Source organism: Canis lupus, chromosome 4, assembly GCF_048164855.1.
Source record: "Canis lupus baileyi chromosome 4, mCanLup2.hap1, whole genome shotgun sequence".
Lineage (NCBI taxonomy): Eukaryota > Metazoa > Chordata > Mammalia > Carnivora > Canidae > Canis > Canis lupus.
In genome coordinates, this window is record NC_132841.1 from 35,532,913 (window position 1) to 35,544,698 (window position 11,786).

Here is an 11,786-nt window from a genome sequence, read left to right on the forward strand (position 1 = left end):
CTGGAGCACTCTCAAATTGCTCTTACTTCAGTCCTTTGTACTTCCTACCCCGAGGCTACCCTCTGATATCCACATTTTCACGCCCTTGTTCCCTTCACCTTAAGTGAACCTTTTTCAGAAGATTAATTCCCCAGCCACGCTATGAAAATACAACCTCCTCGCCCCGCATGCCTACTTTATGCCATAGGACTCGGCACCCCATGACACGCTTACATGCATTTATTGCTTTGTTGTGTGGTGCCTTATTTCCCCATTAGGATGCAAACCCCATGAAGGCAAGGACCTTGTGTGTTTTATTCACGGTTTGACTCCTGGAGGACTCTCTGCATAGGGGAGGTGCAAAAGAAGTATCTGAAGAGTGAATACATTTAAAAACTTTTTAAGTTAATCTGAAGGGAGTGATATTTCCCTCTTATTTGTGGGGTGTAGGCATTGGGTTTTATAGGATTTTGGTTCCATGTGTAGTAAAGCTGTTGCTAGCTGGCTGTGTTATCCTCAGAGGCCCCTTCTGCATCTTGGTTTCTGATTCTGCGTCTGTAAAAATACTGGCTACTACGTATTTAGTGCCCCAAACACTGCGCTAGACACGCTATAGGCATTGCCTCTTCAACCTTCAGATTGGGTAGATAAGAAGTGAATGGAGGGGGAAAAAACTTTATCCAGATTTTCAAAAAGAGCCAGATTTGAAACCGAATCTGATGAATTCCAAAGTCCATGACTTGGAATATTACAGCAGGGAAAATGTTGACCAGATGACCTCCAAGCTGCCTTCTGGCTTTCAGCTAGACAGTTTGAACTTTATGAGTAATGGAGGGACCATGGAGGTCCTTAAGCAGGGGAATGGCATGGCCAGGTTTCATTTAGAGAGATCAGTGTGGCTGAGCTGGCCTGGGTTCCCGTAAAGAGAAGCTGAGGCAGAGGCTTATGGGCTTTTCCTTTATTGGAGAATGAAGTGAGGACATGGGGAGTGAGACGGGGAGGGAGAGAGAGCCAATTCGAAGTCGTGTTACTGAACTGGCTGTTTTTCAAAGGCAGCGGATTACTTGATCTTCTGTGTAAGTCTCAGGACAGACTCTCTGGAAGGAGAAAGAAGTAGGAATTTAACCATCAATCCTTGTATTTCACTCATCAGGGGTTTTCCCCATGGAGTTGTGCATTCTTAGACCTTGAACTCACCTCTCCTGAACAGAGCAGCTCCGGGGAGGGGTGAGAAGGTGTGCGGTGAGTGTATAAGATGATGTGGCACCAGGTCACACCTGCAGGAAGTCGGTCAGAACCTTGCAGAGCTGGGTGCTGCGGTGGCCACTGGACCAGCAGGCGAAGACGAGAGGATCTGAAGGTGGGCATAAGCGAGCGACCTCTGATGCGGGGCAGAGCTGGAGGTGGGCTGGCTGATGGTACCGGTTGAATTGTGTCCCTCACCCCTAATTCATAATGTTGAAAATTTAACCCCCCAGTACTTCAGAATGTGACCCTACTTGGAAGTAGGGGGCATGGCAGGTATAGGGTGAGGCCGGGCTGGAGGAGGGTGGACCCTTGATCCAACATGACTGATATCCTCATAGAAGGAGGCAATTTGAAGAGAGAGACGTACATACTGTAGATGAAAGAAAAGGTCTGGGTGATGCTTCTACAGGCCAAGGGAGGTCAAAGATTGCCAGCAAACCATCAGAAGCTAGGAGCATTGGACACGTTCCTCACAGCCTTCAAAGGAACCAACCCAGGTGACACCTTGATTTTGGACTTCCAGCCTCCAGAACATTGCGACAATACATTTCTATTATTTAAGCCACCTTGTTTGTGATACATCGTTATGGCAACCTAGCTGACCAGTACAGGAGGGGAGTTTGAAGGCAGAAAGACCCGACCATGGGAGCTATTGTGTCCACCAGATGCTCAGTTCCTCGAGACAGATCCCCAACTCAACCTGGTTATGACCAAATAGGGATTTATGGATTCATATCATGGGATGGAGCTCTTCCAAAGGAAGTTCTTTGGTTTTAGGCTGGATCCAGGGATTCAAACAATGACATCAGGACTCTCCTTCCCTTACCCTTTTGTCTCCACAACTCTAATTCCTTAATTCTACTGGTTTCTTCATGGCCTCATCCTCCTACGTGGACAGGAGGAGGCTCCATAGCTCCCACCGTTGCTCCTCATGAGCACAGGGACAAGGAGCATAGCTTTCTTCCTGCGCCCAGGCAGAACCCAAGAGAGGCTTCCCATGGCTCAGTCCTGAACAGATGACCGTGGCCAAGTTGCTGCACACCTTCTTTAGCCAGGCCTGGGTCCGGGGACTACCCCTGGGTCAGGGTGGTGGGTCAACTTCACTTGAATCACATGGCTCTGATAGTATTATTATTATCATCATTATCATTATTATGTTTTAAAGACTTACATTCAATGAGGTTAACGTAAGTGTATTGCTAGTTTAGGGGTAAAATGTAGTGATTTGTCAGCTGCGTGTAACACCCACGTGCCCTCCTTCACGCCCATCACCCAATTACCCCATCCCACCCGCCTCCCCTCCAGTGATCCTCAGTTTGTTTCCTGGAATTAAGAGTGTCTTATGGTTTGCCTCTCTGTTTTCATTTTATTTTATTTTTCCTTCCCTTCCCCTGTTTTGTTTATATTAAATTCCATATAGGAGCGAAATTATATGGTCTTTCTCTGACTGACTTATTTTGCTTAGCATAATATCCTCTAGTTCTATGTCCTTGAAAATGGCAAGATTTCATTCTTTTGGATAGCTGAGTAATATTCCAGCGTGTGTGTGTGTGTACCACATCTTTATCTGTTCATCTGGTGATGGGTATCTGGGCTCTGTCCATAGTTTGGTTATTGTGGACACTGCTGCTATAAACATGGGGGGAATGGTGCCCCCTTGGGTCATCATGCTTGTATCCTTTGGGTAAATACCTACTAGTGCAATTGCCATGGCATAGGGTAGCTCTATTTTTAGCTTTCTGAGGAACCTCCATGCTGTTCCCCAGAGTGGCTGCACCAGCCTGCATTCCCAACAGGGTTGAGGGCCCCCCTTTCTCTGCATCCTCACCAACATCTGTTGTTTCCTGACTTGTTAATTTTAGCCATCCCGACTGGTGTGAGGTGGGACCTCATCGTGGTTTTGGTGGGAGCATTATTATAGCAGGAGATAGAGGTAGTCTCTCAAAGAAAGTGATGCCAGGCAGGAAAAAAAAAAAAAAAACACCAAAGCAGAGGTGGGCTTGGAGAGGAGAGATGCATTGGAGACATATTTAGGTGTCAAGTGGACAGGATGCCTTGGGTGTCGGGGAGAGAAGGAAGATTCTCAGGTTCTGGGCTTGGGAAAGTAGGTGTCAGTTGGTGCATTTAATGAGATGGATCAGAATGACCAGGTGGACCAGATGAGCAGAATTTGGGGGACGGGTAGCTCATCTTAGGACATGTTGTTGATGGCACACTTGGGCATGCAGATGGACGGTCAGGTGCTTAGATCTGGAGCTCTAGGGAAACCTTGGGTCAAGGCCTGACCAATCCATGCGGATGGGGGCCAGATTAGGGTGTGGGCTGATTTGGAGCTGGGCATGGCCCAAAAGAATTCCAGTTGCCTAGAGCTGAATCTGGTGATAGGGCACTGAGGTCAGCAAACATGTTGGGGTCGTAGGACATGGGGTGGGACAGTGTCCCGGTGGACAGAGCAGCATAAGCCGGACATAGGGGCTATTTCCCCAGAGCCGAGCCAGAGACATCAGGCAGGTTGCCCTCACCAGGTGAGTTGTTCTATGGCCTCGCTTCTTTAGAAAATCAAGAACAGCCTCAAGTCAAACTTCTTGGCAGGAAGCCGGGAGTTGTTCTGTCCTTACCACTTTGCAGGGACCAATAATGCCCAAGAAATGCTGCAAAGATCTGCAAGTTCCTCAAAGAGGAAATCTTTGATTCCTACAGCGTGTTGAGGGATGTCTGATGGTGGAGGAATGAGCACAGCTCTCGTCTCTGTTTTAAACTGGGTCGTGCTGACTTGGGCAGACATCCCCTGGTGACAGAGATCTTGGCGTGGCCTCGTCTGGTGGTGGGGCTTCTCCCTACACAGTGTCTTCAAGGGTCTGGTATATTTTGCTAGACTGATGCCAATCCACGGAGGCACACCAGCCTGGGGCCCCGGGGTCTCCAGAAGATACCGGGAAGGGGTTTGCAGAGCAGACTAGGATGCTCTCCTCGCTGACAGCGACCAAGCACTTCCTGCCCCAGGCGGGAGGGATCTGCGGAGAGTGGCTGCACCCCGGCCCTTGGGGTTACAGGCTGCTTAAATGTCACCATTTATTTGGAATGGATTCCCGTCAGACTTCGAGAAGTTTATCAGGGCAATTGTGTATCAGCACAAAGCTCTCTTTAAATACATTTCCTTTCATTCATAAAGGTGTTAATGGGCATTTGATTAGTCTTTGTCTTGACTGCCAAGGAAACCGTAGGGAAAGTAGGGCGCGCATTCAGAACAAAGAGCTCCGGCCCGCGTCGCAAACCCCGATAGCCTTATCTCCCTCCCTGGGTAGTGTGTTCTGCAGGGCCAGCAGCCCGCTGCCACCTGCGAACGTCCCTTGCAGCCCCTTCTGGGCTTCAGGACCTTAGGGTGTGGGGGCAGGTGGAGGTGCTGCGGAGCCAGGATTTCCCAAGAAGACACCTCCCTTACCCACTGTTTCCTGACCCACATTTCTTCAACCCAGGTGTCTGGGGCACGGGGAGATTGTACCTCACCTGGGCAGGTGTGAGCCGTGCTGCCAGCTGGCGGGGGGGGCCTCAGTCGCGTCCTGGGGAAGGACTACTGGGCTCTCTAATCAGCACGGCTGGCAGCTCCGAGGTGGCAGCCTGCACCACTTCCCCCAGGACAGAGCGTCACAACAGTTAAATATGAGGGCGCCTGGGGGGCTCAGTTGGGCATCTGCCTCCAGCTCAGGTCGTGATCCCAGGGTCCTGAGATCCCTGCTCGGAGGGGAGTCGGCTTCGCCCTCCGCACTCCCCCTTCTCGCTCTTGCTCACTCTCTGTCAAATAAATAAATAAAATCTAAAAAAAAAAAAAAAATAGAGAGTTAAATATCACAGAGTGTGGGGGGCGGGTGCTTGAGCACCTGTGCAACCTGGACCCGCGCCTGCGCCCAGCAGGGCCTGAGGCCTGAGCCGGGGAAGCGCCCACGGCCGCCGCCCTCCAACCTCATTCGGGACGCCCCTCAGCATGTGGCCCAGCTAGGTGCCGCAGCGGGCGGGCGGTTCGAGCCACCCACTTCCCCCGTGCACACGGGCCGGCCCATCCCCCCAGGGCCCTTTGGGGGCTTGGGTGCCGGGCGGGTGGTGAGCGCAGCCGCAGGCAGCAGATCTCCCGTGTGTTTGCGGCGGGGGGGGGGGGGCCGGAGGAGGCCGGTTGGTGTGACTGGCGGGGGGCTGGCCTTGGGAGGCCCCGTGGCTGCAGCCAGGTGCTGCGGCTGCTGCTGCTGCCCATGGGCTGGCACGGGGGCATGGGTGTCCTGTCCCGGGAGGCGACAACCGAGCCGGCCCGAGGGGGTTGGAGCTGGGAGCTCGGGGAGCTGGCTGGCGGGGTGCTCAGACCCTGGGGCCGTCCCGGGAGAGGGGCAGGTGCCTCCCTGCTCAGGAGCCCGAGGCCGGGGCTTCCGGGGGCCAGATGTTAGCTGGTGGATCAGCGGCGGGGCCCTGCAGAGGGCCACTGGCTTGTCCCTGAGCTCGTCTGGGGTCCCGCGGGCCCTGAGCCCCCTGCTACTTCATCCGGGCTCCGCATCGGAGTTTGGGCCCTGAGGCCACTTCCACAGCTTTTGGGCTCAGCTTGCTAAGCGAGGCCACTGTGGCCCTAAGCGCTGAGTCCTGGCCCACAAGCACGGGCAGGGGTGACACTCCTGTCCTGACGCGTCCCCAGGGTGGTGGCATGCGCTGCGGGACACGTCCCTGCTCCCCGGGGCCCTGACCCGTCCTGAGCCACGCGGGGTCCAGTGCGCTGGCCAGGGGGTGACGGGCTTGTCGCCATGGCAGCCGTCTTCCCCGTGTGTGGCTCCCATGTCACCAGCTCACTGAGAAGGGCCTGGAGGTCGCTAACACCGAGCCTCAGCTTCTGCATCTGTCAAATGGGGGCTTCGACTAGAATGTTCTCAGGATTCTGTGCACTTTTGGGAGGGTCCATGATTTCTGTATCCCGTGGGAGACGAGGTACTTCCTCAGGCCTCCCTTCGACCCTGCCAGCCCGAGCAGAGGCCCTCGGCAGGGCCCCCCCACCCCTCCACCCCCTCACCCCCCCAACCCTGGCGTTGAGCTCCCAGGACCCAGCAGGGGGTGGCCCGAGGCTCGTTGCATTCAGAGCCGGGTTGCCCTGGGCCCGGCAAGTCCACGCGGGAGCTGGGGCTGCGGCCGGGTGGTTACGTCAGTCACTTAGGTCAGCAGTGGCCGCCTCAGAGCCGCGCACCGGCCTGGCAAAGGCCAGGCAACAGCGTCATCGGTGTGCATTCTCACTGAGCACCGATGGACACGTGGGGAACGAGCCGCAAGTGTCCAAAACACCGAGAAGGCACCGGGATGGCGGCTCGGAGGCTCGGGTCCCGCTGCTGCCCGCGTGTCGCCCAGGCTCCAGCCCCAGCCCATGCGGCCTGCGTCCCCTGCGCTCAGGGCTCAGAGCATCGGCGTCGAGCCGTGGGCCTAGCGGGCAGCCTGTCCCTGAGCCTCCTCGACGTTCCTGCCCGCCTGCGCGGGGCTCCACACTGGCCAGTGTCCCAGCCCTGAGCCTGCGGGACCGACAGCCCCAGGCGTGTGTGGATCACTCCCTGGGGAAGCTCTGGCCGTCGGGCCGCGTCCTTCCAAGTGGCCCTGGGCTCCCTCCCCGCAGGCCCTGGCCTTCCGGGACGCGGCCGCAGCTCCCGGGACCTCACAGCCCTCTTAGCTCTTCTCCTCGGAGATCAAGCTCCTCCGAGAGCATCGTGACCCACGGCCGCCGCCCTCTCGCGCTCTGCCAGCTTCAGCCGTCGGTCACGCCCGCAGCTGCTGGAGTTGCCGTCCGGAGAGGCCCACGTGGCCTGCTGCTCCCCGCACGCCGGCCCCCTCCCCACGCGGCCTCGGCAGCACTTCACTCTCAGCGCCACATCCGCCACATCCGCGGAGACGCCCCGCGGCCCCCCACGTCCGCCCGGCCGCTCCCCTAACTCTGGCCCTCAGGGCTCAGCCCTTCCCTGGCCCTGCCTGGGCCTCTGCAGCCCACCTGCCGGACTCCCCGTGAGCACTTGCGTTGGGTTCCCTTGGCTTCCGCCGCTCTTGCAGGTTGGCGGTCCCCAGACTTCCCGTGCCCGTGGGCGACACCCCCACACCCAAAGGCAAGCCCAAAGAGAGCAGGCCCTTGCCCTGCGCTCCCGCTGGGCCTCCTTCATAGCCACCCCGCCACCCCGCCGCCTGACAGCTCCTGCCCCGCGGCTATGGCGAGAAGCTCCCTCAGGGGCACCTCCGCGTCCGGCCTTGCTGTCACGCCTTGCTGTCCGGCAGCTTCCTCCGGCTCCAGGTGCAAATCTGACCCTGCCGCTACCATCTGGTGGTTCCCAGCCCTGCAGGCTGCAGCCCCAGCGCTTCCGTGGCCCCCGGGCCTTTGCCGGCCCACGTCTGGCCGCCTTCCTCACGCTCTTTTCCAGCCTCTGCTCCCTCCACCGACCACTGATTTTCTGTCCCTCAAACATGCCGCCCTTGAGTCCCTGCAAACAGTCCAAGTTCACTCTCCGAGCACTTTCCCCGGCGCCTTGCCTCATTGCCTGTGTGGCCACCGAACGGGTCAGAACGGGACGGAAGAAAGGACGTCTGTCTGGGCGTCCTCCTGGCTGTGGCCCCCCCCGGCCCCGGGTCCCTCCCCGCTGCGTGGCCGACGCAATGCCTGGCCTGGAGTGAGTGCCACGGAGGACAGACAAAGGAGCCTGGAGGTTCAGGGCTGAGCTCTAGGGAGGAGGCCGAAGGGCGGACCGGAAGGTTCCCCCGGGCAGCACAGCTCGTGGAGGCTGCAGTGGTCCCTCGGGCTCAGCCCAGGCGGCTCCCGAGTGGAGCACCCACCTCGGCCTGGACGTCGGGAGGCCCGTCTAGTGTTCGTGTGTAAGTAGCAGGACGGCATAACGTAGATGGAGCACGGCGGGAGAGAGCCGTCGGCGGGCGGCCGCGCTTTGCGGGCTCCGGGCACATGGAGCGCCTCCTGCTTATCGCCCCATCACGCTTCCTCCAGCGGCGCCCGGCCGCAGTGTTGACACAGGAATCTACCGCGTGTGTGTTTATCAACAGAGACCAATTAACACACGCATGTGTTCCTATGCAGATATGGAGACTTCCTTATGCAGACGGGGCCGAGCAGACGTTTGGCTCAGAAACACTTGGTTTTTAGAACTATTGAACAAGTAGAGTAGAGGTGGCGGCTGAGGTGGCGGCGGCTGCACCCTTGCCGGGCGGCCAGGTGCCCAGACCCCTCTGGTGTCTTTTTTTTTGAAAGTCCCCTTTTCTTGAAACGAATGCTGCACAAATGACTTATACTTTTGTCTTTGAACAAAAAAGCCAAGTTTAACTTTGTCTCATGCAAACAAAAGTTAGGACGTACAGATAAACCAGATGAAAACCAAACCGTGGATAATGCCCGTTTGTGTGTCAGTTTAGATTCGTTTTCCCTTTCGAGTTCTATTTATTGATTCGCACGGGTTTTAAAATGAACTTAGACCAGGCAGTCCTTTTATGATTCTTCCTTTCTATTCTTTTTTGATGTATTTAATTGACTTAATTCTTCTAAGGGACCTAGAGCATATTAATGCTAAGTGAAATAAGAGGGAAAATAAGGGAGATAAGAGTGAAATAAGTGAAGGACAGATACCCATGATTCCATCTGTATGTGGGACCTAAAAAAACAAAACAAGTGGACAGACCACAATAGCAACAACGAAAAAGAGAAGCTGTCTTTACTCGTTGGCCAAGGGGAGGGGCAGGAGTGGGCAACATCATGGGGGGATGGGAGGCGGCGTCGGGCCAGGGGGATCAGTGGGGGAGGAGCTCAGTCACAGACGTGGGCCATGTCACTGTGGTGCCTTTGGTGGCCGGCGGGGCCCCACCTCTTGGCGGTGAGCATCACGTGCTTGTCTGACACGACAGGTTGGCTCTACTTCCATTAAAAAAAAGTCTCCCCAGCGGCTTGGATCTGCCTCCCTGGGGGTCGGAGCGTGTCGGGGTCGCTGAAGCAAACGGGTTCCTTCGCGAGTGTGGCCGGATGCACGACAGTCCTTTGCTCATCGATCGGAAGGAGGGGCCTGCGTGCAAGTCATGGGGGTGAGGCCGGTGGAGGCCGGAGCGCACGGGGGACCTGAGGGCAATAGGCTTCATGTACCCAGAGGCCTTTCTGGGTTCCGTGTCGTCGGAAGTGGCTGTGTCGGAGGGCGGGGAGGGCCCTTGAGGGGCACTGAGGGCACTCAGGGCCCATTACCCGCTTCCAACCAGTGTGCGGACCCTAGGAGCCCCTGGAGTGGGGTCCTCGCTGTGTCACAGTCCAGGAGGCAGCCTGACCAGAGCCCTGGAGGGAAAGACCACAGTGACTACGGGGTTGCAGTCATGTTTTTGTTTATTATCTTTATATTTTTCACATTTCCCAAGGTTTCTACAATAAGTGGCTGTTGCGTCTTTCATCAGAAACGGCTGATTTTAGAAGCCTTCGTGCCTCGGTGGAAAAGACCCTTCCTGGGGCCTCTCAGGGCTCCGGCTCAGCTTCCTTTCTGTCAGGAGAGCCTGGTCCCAGGAATCCCTGCAGGCGCGCTCCCTAAAAGCCAAACCAAGGGTGAACAGCCTGTGCCACCTCCGGGCTGGGCCGGCAGGGCACCCCCTCTGCAGCGGGGCCGAGCCCACCCCTCCCTGGGACGGCTGAGGGGCTCAGAGCCTGGTCCCAGCACAGCTCTTCCAGCCCAGACGCTGGGTGGTGGGGCCCCGGCCCCCTAGATGTCTGAGAGTGGGTCACCCAGCTTCCCGCCCGCACCCCTGAGGCCGCCGGGCATCCAGGCCTGGCCCGGAGCCCACAGATACACGCACTTCGACAGGCAGGAGCCGCGGCCTCCACAGCCAGCGTGTCCTGTGTCCTGCCGTTACCACGACACCAGAGTCACAGCCTGTCTCAGTGGTCCCTTGTCTCTGGAGACTTGATGTCAGGCTCGCAGGAGGCTGGCTGTGCCGGCTGGTGTGGCTGACGTAGTGCTGAGAGCGTGGGGGTCAGGAAGCTGAGGGGTGCAGCAGAGCCGGCCTGCTTGGGGACCCCAGGCTGGGGACACTGGGTGGGGACAGTGGGCTGGGGACAAGGGCCGGGCCACAGCTTCCTCAGCGGGGCCGACATTCTGATGTCCCCACCCCTCTCCTTGCTGTCATTGAGTAGCACTTGAACCCTACAGAGGCTGTGGGCTGAGGGGGCCTGGCTGTGGGCCCAGGGCCCTGCTTTTTTGCACACCAGCCCCCATGTCTGCTCTTGCCGGGAAGCAGCCCCCCTGCGCCCCCGCCCCCCCCCCCGCCCCCCCCCAAGCCTGGCCTGGCTCTTCCAGTGCGGGCAAGGGCTGGAGGCCCCGTGGGGGCAGTGCCCGCCCGGAGCCCCTGGTGACCCCCACCCATGGCCCTCGCTCATCTTGGCTCCTCTGCAAGCACAAGTGGGCCTTGGGGCGCTTCTCCCCATGAGTCCTGGCGGGGGACCCTCCCTTGCATCTCTTCTCTCTGGGGCTCACGTCTCCACAGCCCCCATTCCAGCCCCCCGGCTCTTCTCTTCCTGCGCTCCATGCCCCCTCCCTCCCCTGGTGGCCCCTGCCCACAGTGACACCTGCCCCACACCCTCCGGCCCCCAAGCTGCAGGGCGCAGCCTCCCCGTCACTGCCTCAGGGACCTCCAGATGGCCCGGAGCCCTCTGTCCCATCCTCTTTGCCTCTTGAATTGCCTGGCGCAGCAGTAACCAGCCTTCCAAGGTGTGCACCCCCCCCATCCCTGTCCCCGGCAACCCGGTGTCCCCGCGGCTGTCTCCGGGGGCAGTGGACAAGGAGCCGTGCCCTTGCTGCAGAGCCATCCGTGACCTGCTCCGGGGCCTGCTGGTGGCAGAGGAGTGTGTTCGGCGAACGCCAGGATGCCAACTTATGAATATGCATGATCTCTTTGTGCCCTGGACTTTCTCCTCTTTTTCAGAAGAGATGGATTTGGGGGCGCCCAGGACTGCTGACAAGCCTCGCACTGAGTGTCTGAGGATAGGACCCCTGCTGCCGACCCCTGCCGGGCTCCTGACCACTGCTGGCCTGGCCCTTCACACACGCGTTCTTTTTTATTGCGTGAGACGTGGCTGTAACACAACGTAAGATTTGCCATTTTAACCGTTTCACTGCGTGCAGGTCAGGGACATGCAACACATCCGTGCTGGCGTGCCGTCCTCGCCACAGTCCCCCAAGAGTTTCTGGGACCCCGTTTCTGCAGCCGCTAACCACCAACGCCTCGCCCCCCGCTTCGCCCAGCCCTTTGCCATCTCTACCTTCTGTCTCTACGAGTTTATCTATTTTAGAGATTTCGCGGAGTCATGAGATCTTCGTCAGCTTGGATCTGGCTGGTTCCACTTAGCGTAATATTTATTTTCAAGGTTTATCCATGCGGTCAGCATGTATCAAAACGTCATTCCTTTTTTTAGAGAGAGCGAGCGAGAGTGGGGGGAGGCGGGAGGGAGAGAGACCCCCAAGCAGATGCCCCCTGAGCGCGGAGCCCAGCACTGGGCTTGATCCCACAACGCGCGACCCCGAGCCCAA

General features: G+C 57.8%; 1 long non-coding RNA gene across 2 annotated transcripts; it reads right to left on the reverse strand.

Annotated features, from left to right (window-relative positions):
• Positions 1 to 932: 932 nt before the first annotated feature.
• LOC140631540 (uncharacterized) lies at positions 933 to 8,163 on the reverse strand. 2 transcript variants are annotated; one of them, XR_012029081.1, is made up of 3 exons: positions 8,059 to 8,163; positions 1,177 to 1,333; positions 933 to 1,076 (listed from the first exon to the last, which is right to left on the reverse strand). It is a non-coding gene; the product is annotated as an uncharacterized lncRNA (long non-coding RNA). The 2 variants fall into 2 exon arrangements; XR_012029080.1 differs by lacking the exon at positions 8,059 to 8,163 and adding an exon at positions 4,735 to 5,035.
• Positions 8,164 to 11,786: the final 3,623 nt, after the last annotated feature.